Source organism: Leucopleurus acutus (assembly GCF_964270905.1).
Source record: "Leucopleurus acutus genome assembly, chromosome: 1".
Lineage (NCBI taxonomy): Eukaryota > Metazoa > Chordata > Mammalia > Artiodactyla > Delphinidae > Leucopleurus > Leucopleurus acutus.
In genome coordinates, this window is record NC_139142.1 from 62,270,252 (window position 1) to 62,278,483 (window position 8,232).

The 8,232-nt window shown below is 38.8% G+C and overlaps 1 pseudogene across 1 annotated transcript; it reads right to left on the reverse strand.

The window, feature by feature from the left end:
* Positions 1 to 5,567: 5,567 nt before the first annotated feature.
* On the reverse strand, positions 5,568 to 6,485 carry LOC309973178 (large ribosomal subunit protein uL15m-like; annotated as a pseudogene). Its single transcript has one exon. The product of its transcript is annotated as a large ribosomal subunit protein uL15m-like (transcript).
* Positions 6,486 to 8,232: the final 1,747 nt, after the last annotated feature.

Genomic DNA, 8,232 nt, shown 5'->3' on the forward strand with positions numbered 1-8,232 from the left:
TCTGACCCCAGTTGTCTACCATCTGTTCACTTTATTAGGAAGTTGAAAAAGGAGAAAAGATAATAAAACTCCCAGATGTATTCACTGGCATCTATTGTAAGAAATCTGAGCGTGGGTGTTAGAACTAAGCATGTAACTGGAAAGTTAGAAAGTTAAATTCTCAGTTTGGGGTTGTTTTCCTTTCATCTGTTCATGACAGCACACCCTGTCCTAACATGTACAATTGAGAACCCACTTTGAAGACCACAAGGCACTGAAAAAAACATTCTTAAAGTGGGGAAATCTACAGTGTTCAAAGTGGTAAAACCAGACACCCAAAATAACTATTCATTTTACCAAATAAATAAATAACCATTTTAAGCTTTAAAATGAGTGAGATGTAATATTTGTTGAACATTTATTATGTGCCAGACATTGGGTTAAGTACTTTACGTACCCTTTAGTTTTCACAAGAACACTCTGAGGTAGGTACTATTATTATCTCTGTTTTACAAATGAAAAAACTCAAGAATGGAAAGGTTAACCAACTCACCCAAGTACACAGCTAGAGATTGATTTGTGGAGCTAGAATGTTTTTTAGCTCAACCACTAAGTCATACTGCCATATCATGAAAGAATATTTCTATGAAACATCAGAAAATGTGAGATTTGAAATCACCCACAGAAAAGATTGTGAAGGCTACTCTCATATAATATCTGAGCAAATGAGAAAAGCAGACAACCATCCCTAACACTTACTGAGCATTTGCCATATTCTAGGCACTATGGCAAGCACTTCACGTGCATTTTCTCATTTAATTCTCACAATCCTATTAAGAAGGTTGCTATTATTATTCCAACACCCATTTAACCAGTGAAGAAATGGAGGTATGAAAGAAGATCACACTGTGAACCAAGACCACAGGATAGATTTGAACTCAACTCTGAATCCAGAGCCAGAGGTTTCACTTTGGAATTAATATTTTAAACAAGATCATGCATGAGTAGGGTGGGGTTGAGCTTGAGGATATCTCAAACACTTAGGAGTTTACAATGTAAAGTACTTATCTTTTCTTGTTTTAAAACTACTGATACTTCTGTGGTGATTGTACAGGTTTTTCATGAGAAGATTAATAAACTAAGAACTTTAAAAAAAAAAGAAATACTGACACAAGCAATATAACCCATCCATTTCTCTTTCACTTAACATTCTAATCACCAGATTATTGCCTTTGGAGAAGGCTCCTGTATCTAATAAATATTTGAAGATACATCTTTAAAACAAGGAAGTTACCTAACCCAAAGCACTAACTCTAACAAGAATTCACCATCTATTTGCAGTCCTGACTTGCGCGTCTGGTTATGCCATAGATTCAGGGGCACTGGAGCATATCAGAGGCATTTATGAGCTTAAGGTGCTCCAGGAACTTAAGATACAAAGCAAGGCAGTCTAAGAATGTCACATTTTTGTTAGGCAATGTCCTTTCCTTATGTGAGTTTAATTAAGACAACATAATCCTTACTTTTAAAATAATAATATATAAATATGAGAAAATTCTAACGGAAGCATCAAAATATTGAGTGGGTAGAACAGACTCTTATTTCCCTTGAGTGGCTAGAACAGTCTCTTATGTGAGTATCTAAACACCTATTTAGATCATTCAAATGCCATACACGTCAAAACACTCCAACTTAACACTTCCTTTGAAGTCACGACAATCAGTTTTTTATTAGTGTCATTATTTAGCATTTCTATAGCACTTCACTTTTGACAGGTGCTTTATAATTATTTCTACTCTTGGTTAACTCCTACTCATTCATTAGCATGCAGTTACTTTCCCAATAAAATATATACATTCGTTGACAAAACTGAATCTAACCAAAACCAAGAGGTTCTTATATCAGAATTTCAGACAAACATGTATCCACAGGACAAATGAGGCAGATAGACAGATGATAGATTGATAGATGGATGATAGGTAGATAGGTAGATAGATAGATACAGTGACATATAAGAAAATAATTCCAAGGATCAGTAACATTCTTGTATTCTTGTCTTGGTTCAACTGCAGCTTGGGATTATCAGTCATGTCCCTATGTTGCCAATGACAGCATGAATAAAAGACCAGTGGTCACATATGAACTAAAATTGTTGAAAGAGTAAGTGAATATGGCAGAGACTGCTAATTATTAGCCAGTGTCCAGTCTCTCTTTCTTTACGTAATAGAATCTCCAGCCACTCATCTAGACAGTACATTTCCCAGCCTCCCTTACAGCTAGAAGTAGCAACATAACTAAGTTCAGGCCAATGAGATGTGAGAAGAATTATGTGCAGCTTCTGAGTCATCTCCTTAATCATAAAGCTGCTTGCCATGGACCACAATGAGGCTGGTTAACATCTGTCACCATACATAATCACAAACTTTTTCTCTTGTCATGAGAACTTTTTAGATCAAATCTCTTAGCAACTATCAAATATGCAAAGCAGTATTATCAACTATAGTCACCATGCTGTACATTGCATCCCCATGACTTACTTATTTTGTAACTGGAAGTTTGTACCTTTTGACTGCATTCACTCATTTCTCCCACTCCCCACACACTGCCTCTGCTAACTACCAATCTGTTCTCTGTATCTATTAGCTCAGTTTTTTCTTTTGATTCCACACATAAGTAAGATCATGTGGTACTTGTCCTTTTCTGTCTGACTTAATTCACTTAGCTTAATATCCTCAAAGTTCACCCACATAGTTGCAAATGGTAAGATTTCATTCCTTTTTTTTTTTTATTAATTTATTATTTATCTTTGGTTGTGTTGGGTCTTCATCTCTGTGCGAGGGCTTTCTCTAGTTGTGGCAAGCGGGGGGCCACTCTTCATCGCGGTGCGCGGGCCCTTCACTATCGCGGCCTCTCTTGTTGCAGAGCACAGGCTCCAGACGCACAGTCTCAGTAGTTGTGGCTCACGGGCTTAGTTGCTCCGCGGCATGTGGGATCCTCCCAGACCAGGGCTCGAACCCGTGTCCCCTGCATTAGCAGGCAGACTCTCAACCACTGCGCCACCAGGGAAGCCCAAGATTTCATTCCTTTTTATGGCTGAATAATATTCTACTGTATATATATTCCATATTTTCTTTATCCATTCATTCATCAGTGGACACTTAGGTTGTTTCCATATCTTGGCTACTGTAAGCAATGCTGCAATGAACATGGGGGTTTCACAGATCGTTTCAAGTTAGTGTTTTCGTTCCTTCAGGTAAATACTCAAAAGTGGAAATTCTGGATCGCATCGTAGTTCTATTGTTAATTTTTTGAGGAACCTCTATGCTGTTTTCCATAGTGCTGCACCAATTTACATTCCCACCAATGGTGTAAAAGGGATCCCTTTTCTCCAAATTCTTGCCAACACTTCTTATCTCTTGTCTTGTTGATAATAGCTATTCTAACAGGTATGAGGCAATATCTCACTGTGGTTTTGACTTGTATTTCCCTGATGATTAATGATGTTGAGATCTTTTCATGTACCTGTTGGCCATCTGTATGTCTTCTTTGGGAAAATGTCTATTCAGATATTCAGATATATCTGCCCATTTTTTAATTGAGTTGTTTGGGGTTTTTGTTATTGAGTTGTGTGAGTTCTTTATATGTTTTGGATATTAACCCCTTATCAGATATATGATTTGAAAATATTTTCTCCCATTCAGTAGGTTGTCTTTTCATTTTGTTGACAGTTTCCTTTACTGTGGCAAAACTTTTTAGTTTGGTATAGTCCCACTTGTTTATTTTTGCTTTTGTTGCCTTTGCTTTTGGAGTCAGATTCAAAAAACTCATCACCAAGATGAATATCAAGGAGCTTACCACCTATGTTTTCTTCTAGGAGACTTATGGCTTCATTTCCTACATCAATTCTTTAATCTACTTTGAATTAATTTTTGTGTATGGTGTAAAGATAGGGGTCCAGTTTCATTCTTTTGCATGTGGCTGTCCAGTTTTCCCAATACCATTTATTGAAGAGACTGTCCTTTCCCATTTGTACATTCTTGGCTCCTTTGCTGTAAATTAGTTGACCACATATATACATAGGTTTATTTGGAAGCTCTCTGTTCTATCCCTTTGATTTATGTGTCTGTCTTTACACCAATACCATACTGTTTTTATTACCATAGCTTCGTAATATAGTTCAATATTAACAATATAGGCAATGATGCCTCCAGCTTTATTCTTATTTTTCAAGATTGTTTTGGCTATTTGGGGCCTTTGGTGGCTCCATACAAACTTTAGGATTCTCTTTCCTATCTCTGTGACAAAGCCATGGGCATGGGTATTTTGATAGGGATCACACTGAATCTGTAGATTGCTTTGGGTAGTATGGACATTTTAGCAAAATTAATTTTTCCAATCCATGAGCACAATATCTTTCCATTTGTTTGTGTGTTCTTCAATTTTTAAATTAACATCTTATAATTTTCAGTATATATTTAAACTACCACAAATTCTAAATAAGTTTCAAACAATTTCAAATAAGTTAACAATTCTTACTGAAGCTGAGAAACTCAAATAGCATACAACTGATTCATCAATACAAAAGATTTCTTATTGTGCTAATGGTGGACCTGAGACTGTAAGTTCTCAGAAGGCAGGAATATGCCCTATTCATTTTTTCTTTTAATTTCATAAAATAAACAAGCAGGAATCATTTTATTTCTCCTGTTGAAGAATTATCATGAATTATTCAAGATTTAATTGCATCAGGATAAATTAAGCTTTCACTGTGGTTTCAATACAACAGATCTTTGCAAAGCTAAATGAGCTTACTGACTGCTGAACCTTTTAAATTAACTGAGTTTAATTTTCACATGACCAATTGTTTTTATGGCTTATATGATCACTGACCATTTTTTCAAAAACATTTAAAATGACTGAAAAACAAAGGTTTCCAAAGTCTATGAAATAAGTAAAATCTTATCAATTAGAATTAGAACATTTACCTTCCTCAAGGAAAAAAAATGTTACTGGCTTGAACATTTTTATCTACTCTGAGTTGAGAAAATGAATTCCCTTGGAATTTTGGTCTCAATTTTACTAGCAAATATTGAACTACTTAGAAGCTACTCACCAGTCTTAAACCTTCAACTCACATCCCACATCTTAATCATCCCAAGCTGAAGGCTTACTGTCTTGACGCTGGGTAGCAGCAGCGCTTCCTCGCGGCTACCGAGTAAGAAGCTCACCAGCTCATTAGCAGCCCTCTGACCTTGACCAGGCAGCTGACAAAGCAATCTCATCCCACCTGTGCGTTCATTCTGATTTGCAACAATAAGACAAGACCTGGATGGAAGGATGATGGAAAACTCAACTGAAAATTGTCTAAGAGTTACACTCTTCCTTGGGCAGAGAACCAGGGAGCTTAGATCTCTGAGACAGAAGCACACAGATCCACCAGATCCTCTACACAGTTCTTGCTTACTGTGTTTTTAATTTAGATAAAAAAGAGAGATATGATTACACAGAAAACATCAACATCTGCAGAATTACAAATTAAGCAAATGCCATGGGAAACACGTGTGTTTCAGTCCCGTTCTGGAGCTCTTTTACCATCTGTTATCTTGGAAGGAACTCAGGAGCTGTAGTACTTGAGGAGATTCTCATCCGTAGGTTTGAGGATTTCCTTATCTGCCATATTCACTACCCACCTGGGAGCAAGACCAAAGAAAATCTGCCTTGGATCTTTTTGAGTACTGAGCATTTTGAAGAGTTCGTCTTTCGTGATATCAGGTAAAATATAACCGTACTTCTTGGCGAGCTCCAGTCTTGCTTCAGGAAATTCAGCAGGATCCGCCAAGTAACCACGATTCCTTGCATCAGTGTAGTAGGGTACCAGTGCCTTGGAGATGAGCATTCGCTTGGGAATGGGTTGTCCACGGAGAAAGAATGCAATAGGTTTTCACAGAATTTCCAGGCTTCGTGGGTCGTAGAAGGCCGTCGTGACGACACCCCCATTCTTCTCGATTGCAACGATGGCCAGCTCTGAAGCCAGCTGTACTTCAATGTTAACTTTCGCCTTAAAGGTGTCATCACCCTCCTCTACCAGCTGGACACCCTAATCCCTTTTAGATGGCTGGAAGTTCACACCTCTCCCATTGACAAGTTGGGTTAAGTCAATAGGTTGTGTAGGACAAACTCGACCCAAATCAAAAAGATACTGCAGCCTGTTGAGAGTCAAAGGCTGATACTGGCGTCTGAAGCTATGTCCTTCATTAAACCCATATTTTGAGATTCGAAGGTAAAATGGAGTGTGGCCTCTCTCAAAGCCCAGCCAGGGCCGGGTTCTTCTCTGTCGTTCTCCCTTGCGGCCCCTGCCACATTTTCTACCTCTTCTCTGACCTCTTGGTCATCTTTCCGGTTTCCTGGAGCCTGGGTTTGGCCTCAGGTTAGCCAGGCTCACACGGGGCAGGGCCCGCAGCAGGTCCAGGGCCTGGGGCCCCCTCGCCCCGCACTGGGCCAGCCATGACCCACGCGCCCGACAAGCCGCAAGGGCGCTGGGCCACTAGAGCCTGCCTTATTCATTTTTTTATCCTCTTCCTTCTTTGTACCTTAACTCTAATATGTAGATAAGCACCAATATCTTGGAACCGTCTAAGGATTAAAAACAAATGCCTCCTACAGAATTTATTGCTATTATCTTTATCCCAATGACCCTCATGTTCTGCCATTTGCTGGTTCTGAGAAATGCAACCATATTTTTAATTATTAGACTTATTGTAGAGCCTGTGAAAATTTAGACCTGCAGACACTAACTTTTTTGGATGTAGAATTTATTCAGCATCTCGTCTATGCCTGTTTCTGTGTAATACAACATTACCCATTTAAAGTAGACATAACCATCTCCACTTAAAAGACGAAAAAACTAAGACATAGATTAAGTAATCTGTCCAAGATCACATGGCTGGTAAATAATAGAGCTTAGACTAGAATACAGTCTTCCTGACCCACCAGACAGTCTTCTTTCTAAGAGCTCTACTCAACTGCCTCATCAATTTCTGATACACTTTTACATTTCCAACTTTGGACCCCCCAAAAGGTGGGGGCATAATAATGGCCAGGTATTGATGGATAGGAAAATTAAAAGGTAATCCTACCCAGAATATAAAGATCAGGAAGGACCACGGGTAAACACATCAGAGCAATTCTTCCCTGAATAAAAACTGGGAAACTTTCCAAGAAGACATCACTATTAACATAATCATTTTTATTCACTTTTGAAAGTTATCATCTAATTCAACATAATTCTTCACCATATGTCTAATTGGAATCTGTCTGGATTCAAAGATGCTGATGAGAGTGATCATATCAAGGTCAGGAATTGTCTAGCTATACAAGACTCTAGGTGGTTGAATTGTACATCTTTTTCCCATAAAACTTTACACTTACTTAATGAGATATCCCATATGCTCAGTCGTAGATGTTTTGATCAGAAGCGGTCCAAGAATAGGAAAAAGCAGTGTTTTAAATTTCCACTTTGATGTTGTTTTGTTTGTTCATTACTATTTGTAATTTAGTTGGCTCTAATTAAAGCTAAAGAGAGAAGATGAAATGAGTTATCTATGCAATTCTTAGCCCTCATAAAGGGAACATAAGAGTATCTAGGAACCTTGGGTGGCAAGTAAATATAAACTTGGTTTCACATCTCTGAAATTAAACTTCCCACTTTCCAGACAGAGAAGTCTGGTATGAGACCTTAGGCAAGTCTTTTTTTTTTTTTTTTGGTATGCGGGCCTCTCACTGTTGTGGCCTCTCCCGTTGCGGAGCACAGTCTCCGGACGCGCAGGCTCAACGGCCATGGCTCACGGGCCTAGCCACTCTGCAGTATGTGGGATCTTCCCGGACCAGGGCACGAACCCGTGTCCCCTGCATCGGCAGGCGGACTCTCAACCACTGTGCCACCAGGGAAGCCCCATAGGCAAGTCTTTTTAAGAGGAAATTACAGTTGGAGATGGAGATATTAAAATTCATGATTCTAAAAAAGTGTTGTGACATAGTTTATGGCAATGTCTCTCACCCATTCCCAAAGAAAAGCATGATTCCAGTCAAGAGGTGACCCCATCCTCTTTACCCACTGATACACTGCAGGCAACTTTGTCTTCACAAAAGAGGGCTTTCAGAGTTTTAAATAAACAGGTAAGAGTTCCAAATAGTGAGTTAAGAAATGCTATATTACTGGCTTCCCTCCAACTGTGTACTGAATAAGGGTGGGGC